This window comes from Ursus arctos, unplaced genomic scaffold (assembly GCF_023065955.2).
Source record: "Ursus arctos isolate Adak ecotype North America unplaced genomic scaffold, UrsArc2.0 scaffold_3, whole genome shotgun sequence".
Classification (NCBI taxonomy): domain Eukaryota; kingdom Metazoa; phylum Chordata; class Mammalia; order Carnivora; family Ursidae; genus Ursus; species Ursus arctos.
This window is the reverse complement of record NW_026622985.1, coordinates 84,838,198-84,858,823: the sequence shown is the minus strand read 5'-3', so window position 1 is coordinate 84,858,823 and position 20,626 is coordinate 84,838,198. Positions and strand designations below refer to the sequence as shown.

At 50.2% G+C, this 20,626-nt stretch overlaps 2 long non-coding RNA genes across 2 annotated transcripts in view; both read left to right on the top strand.

Moving 5' to 3' along the window:
* The first annotated feature begins 129 nt into the window (after positions 1-129).
* Positions 130-10,523, top strand: LOC130542040 (uncharacterized). The gene is made up of 4 exons (XR_008956292.1): positions 130-826; positions 5,037-5,236; positions 5,337-7,358; positions 8,695-10,523. It is a non-coding gene; the product is annotated as an uncharacterized LOC130542040 (long non-coding RNA).
* Positions 10,524-11,647: 1,124 nt separating this feature from the next.
* Positions 11,648-20,626, top strand: part of LOC130542041 (uncharacterized) — a 70,119-nt gene continuing 61,140 nt past the window's right edge. Inside the window, exon 1 of the long non-coding RNA XR_008956293.1 lies at positions 11,648-11,733. This is a non-coding gene — a long non-coding RNA (uncharacterized LOC130542041). The remainder of the gene's footprint in view (positions 11,734-20,626) is intronic.

Genomic DNA, 20,626 nt, shown 5'->3' with positions numbered 1-20,626 from the left:
TCACACATGAGCTGGGCTTGAGGAGCTCTGTGAGCTCACCTGCTCTGCTGTGGGAGTCAGGACTTGGTGAGGACAAGAGGCCACCTGGTAATGAAATCACACAGTCGTACTCCCTACTTCTTGTCTATGATTTTTTCCTGACAACAGTAATTCTAGAAATCTTGGAAAATAAATTTTAAAGGAAAAAATATTAAAAATAACCTTTTATCCCACCGCATACATAGAATCACTTACTTTTCTACCAATATTTTTTTCCTCTGTGCTGGTGGTGTATTTTTAAATCATACGGTTGACCACAATGATTTTCTCACTGAATATTGTGAACCTTTTTTCAAAGCTGTTAAATAGTCTTCAGAAACGTGGCTAATGGCTGCTTAATAGCTCATGTCGTAGATTTATCCATGACATTATCAGATAAATTGTTTCCATTTTTCACCATTATAATTGACAGGGAAGATGCTTGTAAGATTCTGATTTTTCCTTAGGCTAGATACCTAAGAGTACAGTCCCTGAGTCAAAGCTAGAAATATTTGTTGGTGATTTTATTGCATATTGCCCAATTGACCTGCAGAAAACTAATGGTAGTCCCTCTAATGTAGTATACACCTTCCTCATCGTATTTGAAAAATCTTTTCACTCTGATTTTACTCCGAAGGACTTCTCCAAATTGGCCTCTACACCAGTCGTCTGCATACAATACCTTTATATTTGTAAGTCTTCCGTTATGGAATAAAATCACCATTGAGAGCCCAGAGCACTTTGGAGCTCAGTACTGCTGGCCTTCGAAGACGCCGGGTGCTGGGGACACACTACAGAGTGACACCCGGTGAGTGCACAGAAAGGAGCGCCCAGGCACGTCCCAGGCACATCCTGCAGTGAGGTGAGCGGTGGCCCCTGGGAGAGGGGGAGAGGCTCGGGACACCGGTGTAACCCAGAGGGACCCCTGGGGAGGAGCAGCCCCTCCCTCGTTCCCACAGCTGACTGGAAGGAAGGGGTGTCTGACCACATCCCTTATTTGTTCTGCAAGAACAGAATGTGCCCAGAGGGAGAGAAAGAACACGTACTTGGGAACAGGATATGGGCCCGGCCCGAGGGAGAGGGAGCTGTCCTTGGGCCGCTACACCGAACAGCACAGACTGGGCAGCTTAGATCAGCAGACATGTATTTCTCACAGCTCTGGAGGCTGGGACGTCCAAGATGTAGGCACTGGCTGAATTTGGTGCCTGGGCAGCCCACCTCCTGGTTCATAGATGGACATCTTTGGCTGTGTCCTCACAGGGTGGAAGGGACAAGGGGGCTCTCTGGGGGCCTCTTTAACAAGGGCACTCGTTTCATTCATGAGGGCTCTGCTGCCAACCTACTCACCTCCCAGAGGCCTCGCCTCCTCGCTCATCGCACTGAGGTTAAGCTTCAACCTGTGCAAGGACGCAAGCGCTCACTCTATAGCAGGGGCTCCATTCGGAGGACCCGAGTGGGTGCAAACAACAAGAATAAAGATCTAGAGCTGGGGACGTTGCCTGGGGCTGAGGCCGGTGACTGTGAGAACAGAAACGTGAACCGATGTCTGCAATGAAGTTTGAACGCATGAGTATCCGGACACAGGCCTCTGCCCATGGCTTCTTCAGGGGAGCTCGGCAGGGAAGCTCAGAGTTGGGGGGGGGGGGCTTCCCCGCGGAGGCCCCTACCTCTGCAGCACATACTGACCTGACCGGAGTCTTTGGAGGCCTGAGTTAATGAAAACCCAGGAGGCCGAGGCCCTGTTTGAATGTAGCTGGGACATTCTTGGAGCCCTGGTACTTAGGACAGCAAGATTTACCAGGTATGACAAAGGTGTCTTTAGTCCATGGGTTGTGAGATTAGCATAAGGAGGGGTTCTAACCAGTCTGGCCTGGGGAGGGGGGAGTGTGGGGCAGGGGGATGGGGGGAATCCCCAGCAGGAAGGTGTTTTGTATGGTTTTGCGTATTTAACAAAGTTTGTTAAAATCTGTACCTGTGTTTTTAGTGGATTTAGGTATCAGGGTGTGGAGTGGATTTCCAGGGCTAGAACCCCAGTTTGAATAAGCGTGCTGTAGAAAATGAGGTTTGACTTGCCTCCATTGCTTAGGACCAAGAGGGTGGGAGCGGGGGTGGCTTCATACGAATGCTCCCTCTTACTGCCCCTGTTTCAGGCCTGTTACACTTGGGTTCAAAGCAGATCGCTACTATTAAGCATTTTCGACTTGAAGACAGACCGACCCTCCCCACCCCACCCCCCGCCGCCCCCTCCACGAAAAAGACTTGGCGGGCCTCAGAAGAGGGGTTGGTAGCTGCTCTGTGCTTGGCCTTTGGTTTTGATTTCCTCTCTTTCTCAGCTGCCCTTTGGGGGGTTTTCAGTAGAGAGTAAAACAAGTCAAACCGGAGCTGGGAAGCCCAGGAGCAGGCCTGTGGGAAGGTGGTTGCCCCTGGTTTCCCTTGTCCCCACTCTTTACAGGCACAGAGTTCAGACCCAGCTCCTTCACCTGGAGCTCGGGGTCACGGCCACCTGGCGCCACTTTGAACTTGCCCCTGCAGTTCCCTGTGAGGGGGGCCTCCGCGTGCTCTCCGCTCTTGCTGTGCTCAGCCCAGCGTGTGCTCGGGCTGCCCCATCCCATCTGCCCACTCTCTCAGCACCCCCTGACTGCTGTGGTCCTACCTGCTTTCTGCCTCTAAATCCTACTGACGCCCACCCCCATCTAGTTTGCTATCCATTCTATCCCCAGAATGGTGCCTGAGACACACGAGGAACTTTTTTTGGGGGGGGGGGGTGAATGAATGAATGAGGGAAGGGGGGAAGGAGGGAAGCGCCCTGTGGCATCCTTTAGCAATTTCGTGTATACATACCATGCACCTAGCCTAACAAGCCAGCAAAGCTGTCTGAGGCGAGGGGCTGTGTTTTGTGTCTCGGACACACTCTGCACAGCGCTGGGCTGGCTGCTGCACGTGTCCTGTGGGACATCTGGACAGACCTCGGGATCTTGTGGACTAAGGCTGGAGGCTGGTCCTAGCTTCTTGGTGTAAACGTTTCATAGTGAAAGCATATGGAAGCTTGGTTGGAAAAGCCCATGGCACTCTTCTCCCCCCGCTGTCCTAGGAGCCCACCCTGGCTTTTTTGGCTTTTAACAATCCTAGTAATCACGGTCTTGCCACCAGGAGCTTTTTAATTCCCCTTCACAATAAGCCTCGGTTCCTTCAGAGGGGAACCCGGGAGACTTGCTGAGTCACTGCTGCCCTTTTCCGCTGAACTTCTTCCTGTTTATAATAAAGCAATAGATGCTGATTGTAGAAAACTAGAAAAATAGGCGAATGACCAAAAATCATCTATAACTTCGGGTTGTAGAAATAGCCACCCTTTAACAACACGTTTTACACAGTTGGGCTCGCATAAATATTTGTATCCCGCTTTGTAAACACCACGATAGCGTGAGTACACATCTGTGTTACGGTGTTTGACGCTATTTTGTAAGACTAGAAATAACGCTGAGGCGGATGCTGGTGAACCACCGTCTCTTGCCCCTGGCGCTTGCTTCTCAAGACCCCTGAAGTGCCCTCTCCTGAAGTCATGGAATCAAAAGAAACTTTACAAACTGTCCTAGTGTCTTTGTTCCCTTTGATAGAGGAGGGTCGGTAGCTCCGGTCTCCGTCTCCGGAGCGTACTTGGTCCGTCTTTGTGATCCGCTAACATACCCACCAGCTTCACCCCTGCAGAACTCTACTGTACACCGATGCTGATCAGACGCTTACTTCTCATGTCACTGCTCTACTCATGGTTTTTCCAAATTACACTTTCGTCTTATCCCAATGATTGAGATTCCCACAACACTCCCTTCTCCTCTACTTTGTCCTATATAAAAACAACCATAAAGACCCACCCTCACCCTATTTTTTTTTCCCCAATTCATTCTTCCTGCCTGCAAGTCTAATGATACCCAGTACCCAGACGTTCCATAGAGCTGGGGCTTAGGTCTCTCACCATCTACCTGAGGCACACCTGCGTGCCTCCGTCACTCACGACGCCCGGAGGGGGCCTCACAGCGCACCCCTGCACGTCTTCCCTGCCAGATGACCACTCGTCCACCAGCCGCGGGAAGTCTGTTCCATTCACTGCGTGTTCAGTAAACCCTTGAAGTGTGGCCTACGGCAGGGCATGGGGTGCCCACAGAGAGTGGCCCCTCCAGGAGTACTGGCCTCCCGGACTTCCGACTTCCTCCCCCAGGAATGCTATCCTATGCTCTCCCTAGAGGGCTGTATGTCTTCTGCAGTGTGCTACCAATGGTGCCCTCTTTTCATGACAACATGAACAATTACCTGGCCTCTTGCTGCTCCTTTAGGAACCAGACTTCCCCTATAATTACTCTTGCCCCCTCCCCCACTAGCTTCCACTATGGTGGCTTCCGCTGTATTTTCCAAGAACTTGAGGCAAGTCAGGACTTTGGCACTTGCCAGTTCCTCTGCCTGGAATGCTCTTCTGTTGTCACACGTCTCCCTCCCTCACCTCCCTTGGGTCTCTGGGCTCCAGTATTCCTTTCTCAGGGAGGCCGCCCCTGGTTAGCATCTTCACCTTGACCGCTCCCGCAGCCGGGCGCTCCCCGGGGCCCTTTCCTGCTCTCTCCGCTGCTTTTTTAGTCTCCCATTCTCAGCCTTTTCTTGTTCCCCCACCCTCGCCCCCAGTGGGATGTAAACTCATGAGGGCCAGGACTTCTATCTGTTGCTCATTTTTATGTATCTATGGTTAGCTGGCTGGCTGTTTACCCAAAATCTATCTTTTACTGTTATGTCCCCAATACCCAGGGCCACCAGGCACAAGGCAGCCCCCCCCCCATGTCTATTGAGTGACTTGTGAATGAGTGAGTGAACATCCATGGGACACACAGAGCTGCTCAAACTCCTCCCTGTGGTTATTTTTTCCACCTACTTGTCTGTCCTGGTTCTCCTCCTTCTGGCCATTCTCTCTTGATTCTTCCTGTTTCCTAAATGCGAGCTCCCTACAAGATTCTCCTTTCTCACATATGTCATCCAAGCCACCAGTTTCCAGAGCTGAGCACCAAGAGCACAGAGAGGATGACACAGGAGATGTGGGGACAGCTGAGGTCAAGGGCAGCGGCTCCCTCCCCCAGCCCAGCTCTGCCAGAAGCAGTCGCCACCAGGCCTACGGGACTGCCCGGCAGAACCTGGATGGTATCATTTTGTTGTCAGAACAGAAGCTTGAAAGAGAAAACAGGTGGGTTACTAGGTTGTTACTGGTTACAAATTCACCTCCCAGCCTTCCTTTTCCTTAATGATTTAAGAAAGTTGGAAATGTATCATATTTCCTTTGGCAGAAATATGAGCGAGCAGAAGTTGCTTCGAGAATTCTCTTTGATCAGTGGAATGCATCGAGCAAGAAATCTGCTTTGGCTGCGCTTGCTGCTAGTTAAGAGTGGACTTCAGCATCCCGTGGGCCTGTACTCTGTGCTGGGCACGGAGTGGGTGCTGCTCTCTGAAGTTCGCACAGCAACCCCGTGGGAGCAGCTTTATGGTTCTTGTCTCCATCTTCCCCGAGGAGACCACGAGGCTCAGTAAGGGTCAGGAACTCCCCCACATTCCCACAGCCAGTGGTGGGGACGTCTGGCAGGCAGGCTGGTGGTCGTCACTGTGGAGCCTGGCTCCGTGGAGCCGAGCACGTGCGTGCTGGGGCCTGGCGCTCCCTGTCGTCAGCGTTCGTGCTCCACGCAGTGGGGACAACGTGGGATAAGGCTTCTGGGCACAGACTTGGCAGCTGTGTGTCCTGGGTTCAAATCCCAGGTCTACGGCTTACCAGCTACGGTACTTCACATCCCAGGGCCTGTGATTCTCATCTGGAAAATGCGTCTAATAGAACTGACTCTGTAGACATAGGAATTAAATGAGGTAGTTTATGTAAAGCATGTGGAACATGACCTCGGAAGTACTATTTAAAGTGTGATTACCACAGAGAGAAAACGGAAACTCTGAAAGTCAAGCACAGGGCCACACCGCCCGGCAGCGGCCAGACGCTGGAGGGGACAGACGGCGCTGGTGCTCACCTGCAGAGCGTCACACAGGGACGTGGTGGTGAAGAGCACGGGCCTTAGAGCCAGCCACTCCCCAGACCCCCCTGGGCTCGGTGCTGTGAGCTTGGGCATGTGGCGCGGCCTCCCGCACCTCCGTCCCCACCTGGAACATCGCGGGCCTGTTCTGGGCGCTGTCGTGAGACCAACACGTGGCAGTTGTGTCCACACCAACAGACTGGTGCCTGGCTCACGCTGATGGCGCGGGGAGCGGGGTCCGGAGGAGAGGGAGGTGAGGGGGGTCCGGAGGAGGCCTGGGAGTGCCTCGTGAACGGAGAGAGAAGCGAAGCTAGGAGAAAATGTGAGTGAAATAAAGCCAGACAGACAACCTGACGGGAAGAGCCCGCGGGGAGCCCAGGGCTCCGAGGCGGTGACTGGCCCGGACTAACACCTCCCTGGCTGAGCAGGGTCAGGATCACTCGTGGTTGGGGTGTGGCTCTGACAAAAATAGAAAGGGAAGAAGAAAGGGAAATGTGTCATATTTCCTTTGGCGGAAATATGATCCCACGTTCTTAGTTTTCAAAGCTGGGCCGCAGTGGTGTGTGGGGGAGGGGGGGTGCAGCTGCCCGGGTCCCCGCTGTGCTCTGAGGGGGGGGGGCGACGTCAGCTTTTTATGCAATGCGTAACATTTCGATGTACTGAATTTGCACGTAAACGAAAGCAGCTTCGCCCGCAGACCCAGCACCGCGCGTCAGCACGAGACTGCACATAGCGTTCGAACCACCAGTCTCAAGACCTCCACGTACACGAGCTCCTCAGCCAGGCTGTTCCAGTGGTTCCAGTCACGTCCCCTGGCTCTTTGCTCATTTGTTTTGTGGCTTATTAGTTAGCCCTCGCGAGCAGGTGATCTAGCTGGGGGCAAAGGTCAAAGACAGTTCAGAGGGAGAAACAATCCTTCAGAAGGAGCACGGGCCTTCAGAAGAACCTCCAGCCCATCTGCGTTGGGTGTTCAGTGCTGGGACCCCAGAGCTGCTTGTCGGGAGCCTAAGATTAAGGTTCACCGGACCCAAAGCCGAGTCTGAAGGCAAGTGATACTAGAAACTAGGACTGCCGTTGGCTGTCGCTCTTGGTCTCCTGCCCGGCCCTCCTGCAATCCCGATAGAGAGCCACAGCCCCCCTCCTACTGAGGAGGCCAGGGTTTCCTCTTGTGACGCCATGAATGGCACATTTTGGATGGTTCCCTCTGTCGCAGGCCTTGAGGAATCAGCACTCAGGGCAAAGCAGGGGCCTGGCCTCACTGAGCTTGCCTTCTGGTTGGGGAGACAAACGCCAATGGTATGTATACATTTAAAAAAGATAATAATTTTTGAAAAGATTTGGGAAGGAAATAAACAGAATGAAGTAAAGGAGAGAAGGTGACAGGAGGAAGCCGTTAGTCTTGATCAGTGGGTCAGGGAAGGCCTGCGTGTGGAGGAGACATTTGGTCTGGGCCGGGGAAGAGCCTTCCCGGGAGACAGTGCAGTAGTTATAAACACTTGGTTGGGAGACGAACAGATTCCCCATGACTGAGGAGAGGGGACGCGATGAGTCTGGACAGGTGAGTGGTCCCAGGTTCCTGAGGGCCTTGTAGGCCAGGGTGACAGGCGTGGATTCTATCCTTCTAACCGAGTGTGCCATTAACTCCGTCCCTATTCCCATGATTTGAGAGAGACGGGCAAAGTCCAGGGATTACCTCACACGCATCCTGCCTGCAAGCCCTGCGGGCCGCAGCTAGGCCTACTCGAATGTAGTTGCACCCAAGACGAGGAGGAGGTAAAGAATAATCGGCAGTCACCAAGACCTAGACCTTAAACTTTGCAAGAGATCTTTAGAGTTGGCCGGAAAGATGGTTTCCCAGGAACTTCACCTCCATCCATCCTCACGGGAGGATAGGGTTCTGCCCTGGCAAGGTTGTAATACATATAAAAGGCCTTCAAGACACGTGCAAAATAACTCCAAAAGAGCAAATCCCCACCAAACTGAATAGCAGATGCTATGGGGCCTCCCCCTCCAGCCTTCAGGGCCAGTATCTGGGAGCCTGAGAAAGCCCGTCTCCGCCCAGTCTGTCTCCGGGCTGGTGTGGGCTGGCCGCCTGAGGAGAGGGTGGAGGCCGCTGCTCCTTCCCGCCCTCTGCCCTCCGCCCTCCGCCCTCCGCCCGGTTAGCACCCTGCTGCCCTACTGCTGCCCAGCACACAGACGGCAGCTCTCCTCACAGAAGCGCTGGGCGTCTCGGGATTACCTCCCAACGGCTGGGTTTGGGCTGACGCAGCGAATTCTTCGTATATCCCCGGACCACAACCTGGAGGCCGCGGCGGGGGCCCAGCCCAGGTCCCAGTTCGCAGCCTAAGTCAGCCGGCGTGGGAAGCACCCGCTGAGGAAACCTAACACCCAGCACGACCCTCCCACTGCACTTCCACTCGCTCTCCTTACCCCGCACAGCAGGGCCTCCTCCAGTCATGCCCCTTGGTTTCCACACTGCTGCCTCCCTCCAGCGCTCGCTCTTGCCCCACATCCCACCCCCGTGCTCCATGCTTGTGAGGAGCTCTCCTCCCCCCAGTCCGCGGCTTGTTGTCCCTTAAATCAAGGAAGGGCAAAGCCATGACTGAATTGTTTGCATTTTGTCATTTGACAGGACTGACAACGCTGAGGTGGTGTGAACCCGGGCGCCACGCTCTGAGGAGCCCCAGTTGCTGATGTATTCCAATTTGCAGGTGTTTGTTACACTTATTAAGTCGCTGAAGACGTACGTTCTGGGGCCTACGGCAGGCTGGAGTCACTGATCCCAGGAACTGGAAGTTGGGCCCCAGACCCCCGAATGGTCGCCCCCCCAGGGGTACTGGGATGGACAGCTCAAGAGCAGACTATCTCAGAAAAGCCACACAGAGGAAGTGAACATGTGATAAAAGTGGCACCATAGTTCAGTGGAAGGTTTTCCCTTAACTAGCACTGAAGCAGTCCGTGAGCGAAACTGAAAACAAAACTAGTTGAAGTCCTTGTCTCACGCCACATACCAAAATAAAGTTCACGTGGATCCAAGTGTGACATGTAATGAAGAGGAAAAAAAGATAGAAAAAAAAGAAAAGATCTAGAAAAAAAGTGAAGATTCACGACTGAGAACACTTTGAACTTAAAAGCAAATTGAAATCACGAAAAAACTATACAGACGTAACCATTGAGGAAGTTACATTTCTATATAACAAAATAAAATTACAAGTCAATGAGAGTGGAAAATATCTGCAATAAATAGGAAATGATTACTATTACTAATATACCAAAGGCTCACACAAGTAGGTAAGAAAAGCAATCCTTGTGAAAATGGACAAAGACTATGAAGACATTTCAGAAGAGAAGGAATGCCAAATAGGTCACCGTAGCTTTAGACTCTCTACCAAATGTGTGGGTTTCCCTCCACCAAACAGTTGTCTGCGACACCAGCTGGTGCCCCATTTAACTCAATTCTGACACCATCTACGGAAGAGTGTCAGGACCCACAAGCAAAGGGCTCAGTCCCATAAGCCACCGCCCCCTCCCCTCCTTCAGAGGAGGCTTTGTTACCTGGCCCAATGGATGACATCACTGGGCACTGGGCCCAACTGGATGTGGGTGATTGATTGAAAGTCCAGCCAGTCTGCCTCCCGGGGTGGGGGGGGGGGAGACTAAAAGTTCCCCTCTATTCCTGAGGTTGCTTCCCCTGACAACCAAACCCCATCTATAGAGATTTGCCAAAATTCAGCTCATTAACATAAACGCAGATGTGCTTGAAAGGAGCTTGTTAGGAATAAAGAGAAGACACCTTTATCTCTATTATAACCTAGGAAATTCCAAGGGTTTTAGGAGCTCTGTGCCAAGAAGGGGAATAAAAACCAAATATATATTCTTATGTAAAGCACCCTATCTCATTAACTAACAAGAAAAAAGTCTATACCTTTTGTCATGTAAGCAAAGATATGCCAAGTCAAAGAACCTCGGAGTTTCCCTGTCAAAACCACAGATGAAAACGTTGGTTGCCACAGAACGCATGGGAAAGCTGCCGTGTTCACACAGTCATGGTAGGAATGGTTAAACATTTGTGCAAACTTTCTAGAAGGCAATTTGGCAATATGCACCGAAACCCCTCAAAATCCTTCTTTCTGGCCTAGTAATTCCACTTCGGAGTTTATCCTAAGGCAGCGATCAGAAATGCAATCAATGATTTATATACAGGAATGTTCATCACAGTATTTGGCGAAAAATGGGAAGGAACTCGGATGCCCACCATTGGAATTAAATTATGACACATCAAGGCGATGAAACTGTGCAGACTTCAGAAAAGTCACGTCTCAAGTCACACTCTATAGTATGACTGCAAGAAACAGACTAAGGGAACATTCTAAAATGTTAATGTTAGCCGCAGTATCTACCTCCGGGTGGTGGCATTATGGACAACGTTCCCTTTTTACATTAAAAATATTTTCAGAATTATGTGTTGTATTTAAGTAAAAGTGAAATGCATAAAACAAACATAAACAACCTTCATGATCAGGTAAGATTAGGCAAGAGTTGGCTGGAAAGAAGGCGGAGAAGGGAGTATGCGTAGAATCCGAAGTCTTACGAAAGGAGTCTCAGGTCTGGGGCTCGGGGAGGGATAGGGCCTAAGGAGACGACACTGAAAAATGCACACTACCTGACAGGAGGTAAGGAAGGAAGGATCGTGTGTGTGTTTTCTTTCCCCAAGGGGCCTTTGGTTTTACAGGTGAAGTATAACGGAAGTTATTAAGGAAACAATCCATATTAAGATATTTTAAGATAAGCACCAGCAGCACCAAGATCCCACCATGAATTTCCATGAAGGCATGAGAAGCAATGTAGTCTAATAAACAGAGGGTCCGAAAAATCTTAGGCCCTGTAATATTGCGATCAAGAACACGGGTCTTTCTGACCATCTTGGCCGGCAGTGCGCATTTTAAAGATTTTAAGTGTGTTTTTTGGAACTTCGAGGAACAGTTGAGCTCCTGCGAGTCGGGGATCCGCTCCTGTCTGCCTGCCCCGTTTCTGCTGAGCAGCCCACCCCACGGGCCACCCACACTTATTTGCACAGACTTGGTGCGAGCCCCCGGCGCTCACCCTTGCCGCCGTTTGTTTCTCACGGGGGACCCTGCATCTCCCGCACCGTCTCCGGGGCCGGAGGCGCCCGGGAAGGTGCTGGAGGGAGCTGCGGGAAGGAGGGAGGAGCGGGCAGGGCAGGGCAGGTCCTGGGGCGGGGGGCGCCGACACGGACCACCAATCCCGGCCCGGGCTCGTTGCGAGAATGGGGAAGGCCCGAGCAACTCCGCAGCGAGCCGAGGCCAGCTGGGCCGCGCGCACGCCAGGTACTTACGCGCAGAAGAGGCGCAGCGCGCGGACGGCCAGGCGGGCAGGCGGGGTGCGCGGGTTTCCCGCAGGCGCCCCCGCCGCAGGCGCCGGAGGGGCCGGGGGAGCCGGGCCGAGCGGGCGGACGCGGTCCGGGGCGGCGGCCCCGCTCGCATTCGCGCTCGGGCCCGAGTCCACGGCGCTCTGAAGGTCGGGGCGTGTGTGCGGACGGCTGTCCCGTCAGCTGATTTCACTTTCATTTCTTCACTCGCCGGCGGCCCGCGACTTTCCAGAAAAGAGGGATGTAAACAACGTTGTGGTTCGGCGCCGGTCCAAGAGTCAGGTGAGTGTCTCGCTCTCACAACAACACGATTCCCGGCGAGCACGCGGCCCAGGGTGTAGACGCCGCGGAAACACGACCGAGAACTTTATTCACAGGGGACCTTCCCCAGCCTCCGGCCCAAGCCCCCGGGCCGCCCCGTGGGAAACACGTCGACCGTCTGTCCCTGCCTTCCCCGAAATCGGCTTTGTGGGGTGCCTGGGCTTCTGGGGCCCAGACCCTGGTGTGCCTCGCGTTCCCACCAGGGTGTTTAGGCCGGTGCTGGGGCAGCTGGAACGTCTCGTCCTTCAAAATAAGAGGAGGAAGCTTTTATTTTGTAACCTTCGGGGCTCCTAGACCGAGCTGAAAAGTTGCCTCCTTGGTTCGCAGGACCAGCTGGGAATTCCAGTTTGGAGCAGAGCTCGGTTTCGTCAGGAGGCAGGTACCCTAGGGATGCTGGAATCCTGCAGGCTTCTCTTCCCCTCCCCCTGTCCTTCCCCAGTGCGGAGAGTTCTTTGAACTGCCACGCCCCCCCCCCCCCCGCGTTGTTCTTTTAAACTCAAACCCTAGAAAGAGGAGGTCGGGTAGGAAGGAGAGGGGCTCTGGGGTCAGGGCTCTCTGCTGCAGATTAGCAAATTATTTCACCAAGCTCAGCATCGGCCTCAGTTTCTTCTCTGTGAAATGGAAACGGCACCTACTTTCCATGGCTGTTGGGGAAATCCGAGACAAGCTGTGAGAGTGCTTAGTACTGAGCTCTCAGTGCTGGGCACGCAGTGATGGCCGCTGTTTGCATTCAAAGCAGAATTTCTCAGTATTTAGCGTAACCTTCACGATAATGCCTTCAAGGTAGAGACAGAACTCACTTTCTGGTACGAATATAAAATAGTTAACTCTGAAAATTAAACACTGGTGAGTACAGTGACATGGTATTCGAATGATAGAAATATGTATTTAAAAATTTATTTGAAGCTATAATGCCCATAGTTTCAAAAGAGTCAAACAGTTGTTCAGAGTTGGTTATGAAAAGCAGCAAACCCACGGTCTCCCTCCCTCTCCAGAGGCAAGTACTTTCACCTGTTTCGGCGGATTCTTTAGGTATTTACCTCGGTTCTCAGAATAACCTGCGTGTATCAGTACTTGCTGGGTTTTCAGTTTCAGGCCTAATCTATTGACTCTCAGCTGTAACCGATGAAGATTTAGCTTTCTTTTCCCTGATTCCAGGTTCCTCCAGCTTGAGTCTTATCTTCCTCTTCCTTCCAAACTGGTTATATTAAGAGTTCGTTTAAATGAGTATTCAGGGTCTGCAATACTGTAATCTGTAAATACCACACACAGTAGCGGACCCATGGGGAAAATTGTGACTTTTTTTTTTTTGTCCTTCCCTGCAAAACTGTTCATCTTCCCTGGAGACAATAATTGTCTTAATTCTTTGCTTGGATTTCTCTGTGCTTAACACCAATCCAACCGGCAAATCTTAAATCTTTTTTCAAGAAGTGTGTCTGCATGGTACTTGACCTGTTCCTGAGAAAGCCCCCCCCCCACGCCCTCGGACCCGCTGCCTACTGGACACACTGCTGTCCTCCTGGAAGTTTCCTTCCCTCCCCTCCACCCCAGTCCTGGGGATTCCCTTTGCCTCTGCCTGACTCCGGATCTCCTATCGCCACTATCAAAGGCTTTTATGGATTTAGTCTTTACCCTTAAACTTGATCAATCAAAGGCCGATCGAGTATAGCATTTTAGGTAAAAGTCACTTGCCTCTAGAATTTTGAAAGCCTTATTCCATTCCATCTGGCCTTCATGCTATTTTTGCAACTTTAAAGCTGTTCTGCTTTACAGCTTCCCAAATAGTCTCCTCTCCTGTCCTCATCTGTGCAGCTTTGTCTTAAACAAAAATGACGATTTTAGTGGGTTTTTGAGAAGGACCAAAATTAAATGGGTCCAGTTTGCCATTTTTAACTGGAAGTCTAATTTTTTTTCCCTTCCTGCACCCTAGAGGCTCTTTCTAGCAGTCTCCCTCACTGGCGCCCTCTGGTAACGCAGCCGGCCTCTGGCCGAGCTTGCGGGCCTAAGCAAGCCACCAGCGTCCTCCTCCTTGCTTGTCACCCAAACGGCCACTGGTCTGGCCAGCACTCTGCGAGGGAACTTCCCCAGGCTCTGTCCCAAGGACCGCAGTGTCCTGGGGAGGACCCCAGAGCTCTCCGCTCGCAGGGCACGCCTCTCCTGCTGGGGCGAAGTACTTGAGGCAGTGGCCGGCTTCTTCTGGAACGACATCGCTGGGGAGCACGTCGGGGGTGGGCCCGTCCCTCCGGCCTCCTCGGCTTGCTTTCCTCCCCCGCCAAGGAGCAAGCCTGGGCCCAGGGGACCAGGCCTCGGGGAGGGGGGGGGGAGGCTGTGCCCTCTGGTTGGGGGGAGGGAGGGACTGAGGGAGGCCCTGACCTCTTGGCTGTACTTGCCGGGACCTGAGGCTCTGCGACACGGAGGTGGGGACGGGGGAAATGCTAGCTGCCTGCCCCTCCCAGGGAGATGCCACAGCCCTTGACTGGGAGCTGGGGGACAGGGATCTCTGTGTCCTGGGCCACCCGCTCAGGGAGAGGGGAGCTTCCCTCGTGCTGAACCGGCGGGAAGGGAGGAGTGGGTATGGCTAAAGCCTGAGGCGTAGTAAATTTTCTTAAATGTTTCATTTGTTGTATGTCCTTAGGACAGTTTCCTGAGACTTTAAATGAGGGTTTTTGTTGTTGTTTTTTAAGCAGTGATGGTGTTCTCATAGGGGATAGATGGAGGAGCCTCTCAGGCCGCTGTTCTGTAACTGGGTCTCTGCCCCTTTATTGTTTTTTAAAGGGGAAAAAAATTCTCTTAAGATTTTATTTATTCATTTGAGTCAGAGCGAGAGAGAGCGAGTGAGCGTGCAAGTGGGGGAAGGGGCAGGGGGAGAGGGGGAAGCAGGCTCCCCTCCGCTCTGTCCCAGGACCCTGAGATCATGACCTAAGCTGAAGGCAGGCGCTTAACCATCTGAGCCACCCAGGCGCCCGCAAAATTTAACTGAATAAAATCTAAGGACGTTTAAGTGTTGAATACATGAACAAATCTGAAATTACAAATTTCAGAAAATTACAAAAGAAACAAATGGTTGTAACTTGCAAGCCCCTTAATCTATGAATTTAGAACTGATAAAAATACTGATAGGTTTAACTGTGGTGTCTTTGTTGTTTAGGTTTTTCATTTTGTTAAAACTAATATTACCAATAAGTTTATTGAGGTAAATATTAAGCTACTTTTACAGATTTCTAATAATATATTGAAATAGTCCCCCCCCAATATCCTGCCTGGTTTTGTAAATTGTCAATGATGGTCTAAATAATAAAGTGCAGTATGTACATCCTTCCGTTCTAGGGGACCTGATGAAATAGAAATAATGTATCATAATTAAGTTAAACCCATCTATATTTAAAAATGCTCTCAGGAGTTATAATTCTCTCAAACATTAATAAGAGCAAACAAAAAAATCAAACAGCAGCAATTAAAGTGTTCATTAGAGGTAAATCGAAATTGCTTCTTTTATGGTTTTTTCCAGCTTTACTATGATTGACCAATGAAACTTCATATATTTCAAGTGTACAACATGATAATATACATTGTGAAATGATTACCACAATCAAGTTAATTAATATATCCATCACTTCACCTATTTTTGGGGGGTGATAATACTTGAGATCTAAGTAAATTGACAGATGAATAAAGAAAATGTGATTACGTATTATATAATCTATATCTTCATATATATATACATACATACATATATATCAGGATATTAGCCGTGAGAAAGAAATCGTATTTGCAACAACATGGATGACACTGGAGGACCTTATTCATTATTTTTTATTTTCTTATTGGTTGATTTTTCACAAATGGACTAGGGCTTGAACTGGAGGACATTATACTGAGTAAAACAAACCAGACACAGACAAATACTGCATGATCGCACAAAATGGAATCTAAAAAAACAAAACCCCCCCACAGTAACAGAGAATACAGTTGAGTTTATCAGAGGCTAGGTTGAGAGGAAAAAGGAGAGATTTGATCAAAGGCATAGTCTTTCAGTTTATGAGTCTGGAGACCTAACGTACAGCATGGTGATTATGGTTAATAGTTACGTATTGCGTACTTGAAATCTAAGTTACTTTTGAAGAGAGAAAAAAAAAACAGATGTCCTGCCGTGGGTGTGGGTGCTCGGGGTCGGCTGCATTGACCTCTGAATGGGGCCTGCGTGTGACCCTGGGTCCCTGTGAACTCCTGGCATAACTGTCCTCTGTTCCTTTGGAAGGGGGAATTCCGACCATCTGGGGGATTTTCTCGAAAGAGCAGATAAACGTAGCTGCTTCGGCCCCTTTTTACGGGCTCCTTTCTCATTTACAGCCCCTGTCATTCATGGCTAATACTGGCAAGCCCTTTTTTTTTTTTTTTTTTTTTTTTTTTTGGCCTTTCAGGTCCCACTCTTGTTCCTCATCTTCTTGGGAGAGCGGCTTAGGTTTTGCTGTAGATGAGTGTTTTTATCCAAACCCTCCATTATTTCCCTCTGAAGTTCTACATTTTTTTTTCTGAGATGCCTTTAGCATTAGTTTGTTGGGACTGGAAGGGTTTCAATCTGTCTTTGATCATGTCTGGTTTTTGTTTTTGTTTTAGTTAGCACGGGCTCCCACGCGCATGAGTAAGCAGAGGAGGGGCAGAGGGAGGGAGAATCTCAAGCGGACTCCCCGCTGAGTATGGAGCCCAACGCCGGGCTTGATCCCAGGACCCTGAGATCATGACATGAGCCAACACCAAGAGTCTGATACTTAACAGATGGAGCCACCCAGGCGCCCCGATCATGTCTGTTCTGAAAGATGAGCCATTATCGCACAATAACCTGTCAGTTTGGGGAGCTTGCTTTCTGATTCTTTTTTGGGAGGTCTACTGGGTCCTCAAGTGAAGAGGTCACCCTACTCACATGGCTCTCAAGCGTTGCCGGACACAGAGTCTGTACCTTCAGAGGATGGGCCTCTGCGAGAGGTGCCCCGAGAGCTCCATAGCCTGTATAAACCCATGTGATCCTTTCACTGACCTAACAGTGTTCTCCAACCAGGACAGAAGAGCATGTGGCTACCCCTTTATTCCTCCTTAAAGTACGTTAGGTTCTTACTAAGAATAAAAAAATCATAGCATATAGTGAAGGGAGACCCAAGGGCCTTCTCTCACGGAGTCAGACTCCAGCACCGAGCACTGCTCTCGAGCCAAGCTGGGAGGATAGCTTGTGGCAGCGCGGGGGGCTGCGTAGCTCCGAAGGCGCCGAAGCTTGGCTGCCGCTTATTGGTAGCCGGTGGACCGCAACTATCTGCTTGGAACCCTGCGGAATGTTCTATTTCTAAAACAAACTAGTGCTGGCAGTGCAGGCCAGTCTACCAGTCAGGCAGGGCCGGTGATGCCTGGGTGGATAGCACTACACCCTAACTTTGTTGGCTGCTGCACGCACAGAAAGCCGTGATGTGTGTCATGCACGGGGTGGGGAGGGGGATACAAGAAGGCAGCTTGCAGCCAGCGGAGACTAACCCGCGGGCTCTGGCGGCCCTAGGCCCCATCCGACTATGCAAAACCTAGCGGATGAAAGTGGCGTCGGGCCGTAGCCTCCGTTCTCGGCCTGCGTGCATGTTCGGGCGCAGTGGGGAGACAGGTGCAGGAGAGCACCCCTCGGCCCACGGTCTGGGGTGAGCCTCCTCCTCCTGAGTTAGGCTGAAGCCAGGTCCTACGTGGCAGGGTTACAAGGATGTCCCTTCCCTGGGGCCGTGCCGGAGCCTGTGTTGGGTCAGCGAGGACACCCGGCGGCAGAGAGGTGAGGGGCCTCCCCAGACGTGTTGCCGCGCTGGTAAGGACTCAGGCGACCTCAAGGGGACTGCTGATGGCTTCACGTTTCCTGCGTTCTTAGTGGAGGCTTTCTGAACTTCAGTCCGAGTGCTCTGGGCGAGGCGACTCCCTGACCCAGCCTCCTCCCGCCACGGCCGCCTTCGCCAGCGCGCAGTCATCTTCAGGCCTGTGGGTGCCGCTGTGGGGGGCACATCATTGTCTCGGCGGGATTTGCCATCTTCTGCTTCTTTATACAGAGTCTCACTGCCCTGGTATCTCTCCCGCAGACGGAGGCCTGGGCTGCTTTCGCCCGTCACCCAGGACGCTGCCACGAGCAGTGCTCTCCACCCAGCCTTTCCCGTAGGAGCCAGAACAGTCAGCCCGGGAGGGCGGGGAATCGTGCAGGGCGCCGGTTTGGTCGGCCTAGGAACCTGGAGAACAGCGGCTCTTGCCAGGCTGGGGAGGGGGGGGAGTGAAGGGGGCCGATGTTTGGTAAAGTGATGTTTGTTTATACTTTATTTGAACGAGAAATCGCCAATTAAGTGTTTATGACCTGTTTCTAAAAGTAAAGAATTCAGGGGCGCTTGGGTGGCTCAGTCCTGGGTTAAGTGCCTGCCTTCAGCTCAGGTCATGATCCCGGAGTCCTGGGATCGAGTCCTGCATCAGGCTCCTTGCTCAGTGGGGAGCCTGCTTCTCCATCTGCCTGCTGCTCCCCCTGCTTGTGCTCTGTCTGACAAATAAAATCCTTAAAAAATAAATAAAAGAATTCAGCCATGGTGTAAAAGGTCTTTATTATGGGAAAAAATGACTTAAGCAACCTCTTTTTATATTCAGAGTGCTCACCCTTCTGGGATAAAAATGAAATATAACTTTTATTTATTTATTTATTTATTTATTTTGGTGGTGGAAGGCAGATCATTCTTAAGGCCTAATTACACAGAGCAATTTAATGATGTCAGGACGAAAGCCCCGGAGTTAGTGTGTCCTTTGTTTCATCTCACAAAGCCCTCTCTGCCTGAGCTCATGGATCAGGGACAACTTCAGGACGCCTGCTCCTTCAGGCATCCCTGCTGCCCTGCGTGGGGAGCCAGAGATGACACAGAATCTGGGTCCTGTTTGTCGAGAGGACGGTGTCACAGTAGATACTCAGCCCTCCTCTTTCATAGTGGCCTCCATTTTTAAACAGTTTTTTTTTTTTTTGACCTAGAATTTCACGTTGTCAGTTTTCATTCAGTTCTTTAAAATTGCAATTCCATTTTCTTCTGGCTTCAATAGTTCCTGAAAAGAAATCAGATCGAATTCTCATAGTTTTTCACTTGAAGGAACTGTGGCTCCCCGCCCCCCCGCCAATTTTCTTTTACCTTTGGTTTTTACCAGTTTGACTATGATGTGTTTAAGTATGGTTTTCCTCATATTTATCCCACTTGAGCCCTGCTGAGCTTCACCTGGGCAGATTTCTTCAAATAGTGCTTCTCTCATTCTCTTCCTCTTCTCCTTCTGGAACTCAGTTACACATTAGAAGTTAGGGACTGTATGTCCCAAATCTCTCTTACCCTCTACTCTGGCTTTTTTTTTTTTTTTCCTAAATTTTATTCTGGACAGCTCTTGTTGACCAGTCTAAAAACTGATTAGGTCTTCTGTCTCTAGCCTGCTGTTAAACCCATGTAATGAGTGCTTAATTTCAGATACTGTATTTTGCAGTTCTAGAATGTTGGCTTGATTCTTTCTTAAAGCCTCGTTGTGTTGAAATGCTCCATGTTTTCATTGATTTTTGTTCACCTTTTCCTGTATAATTTTTAGCGTAATCATTTTGAAGTGTTTTCTGTTAACTCCATTTATGGGTTATCTCTGGGCCTGCTTCTATTGTCTGCTTTCTCTCTTGACTATTGGTCGCCTTTTTCCCCCCCATGTCTCCTAATTTTTAATTACATGCTAGACATGGTGTTAATACATTATAGACGGGCTGGATTATGTTATCTTCTTCTAAAGAATATTTAGTTTTATTCTGGGAGAATTTGTATTACTAGCAGATTATCACTCTCTTGTTGGGGTTTTATATTAATCTTTGTTAGAATGTTCTATTCCAGTTTTGTCCTTAGTCCTAGAATATAACCCTTGCTCCTATGCATGGTGTTTACTCATAGGACATGGGTTTTTTCTGGGGTTTCTTTTTCTTTTTTTTTTTTTTTTAAACTCCAAACTTTCTCATTTCCTATTTACTTGGGAGCTTTTTCTTTTTCTTTTTTTTTTTTTTAAAGATTTTATTTATTTATTTGACAGAGATAGAGACAGCCAGCGAGAGAGGGAACACAAGCAGGGGGAGTGGGAGAGGAAGAAGCAGGCTCATAACGGAGGAGCCTGATGTGGGGCTCGATCCCACAACGCCGGGATCACGCCCTGAGCCGAAGGCAGAAGCTCAACTGCTGTGCCACCCAGGCGCCCCTTTTCTGGGGTTTCAATTCAATGTTGGGATTTTCACCAAGGTCTCTATATTCTGGTTGAGTTGGCACTCCAGTGTCTTCCCAGGACTCTTTTCTACTCTGTTTACTATTCACTTGCCTTTACATAAACATCTTAGGATATGGTCAAGGACCTGAGGGAAACTTTCTACATAGATTTCGGGGGCTCTTTTTTTGTGGTTCCTTCTTTTTCAGTACCCTGCCTCTAAATTTTAGCTATTGTTGCAGATGCAAACTCTGATCTTTATTTTGTCTGGCCAGTGAGATTGTTGGGTTCCACTTCTCTGAACCACGTTTTGGAAAACGCCCCTAGGGAGAAAGGTGGGAGTGAATGGGGGTTTATCCCATATATTCCTTCTCACAAGCACCACAGTCCTGTGCTATTCACCATCTATTGTCTGAAGTCAATTATTTCATGTAGATGATTTGGTTTTAGTTTATAGAGGGTGGGTTAGTCCATTACCAGCTTTTCTGTAATGGATAGAATTGGACACCCTCATTCATTTTTCGAAATGGATAGCAATATAAATATTTAAGGTTCCTCCATATCTTTTCAGGGCTTGATAGCTCATTTCTTTTTGTGC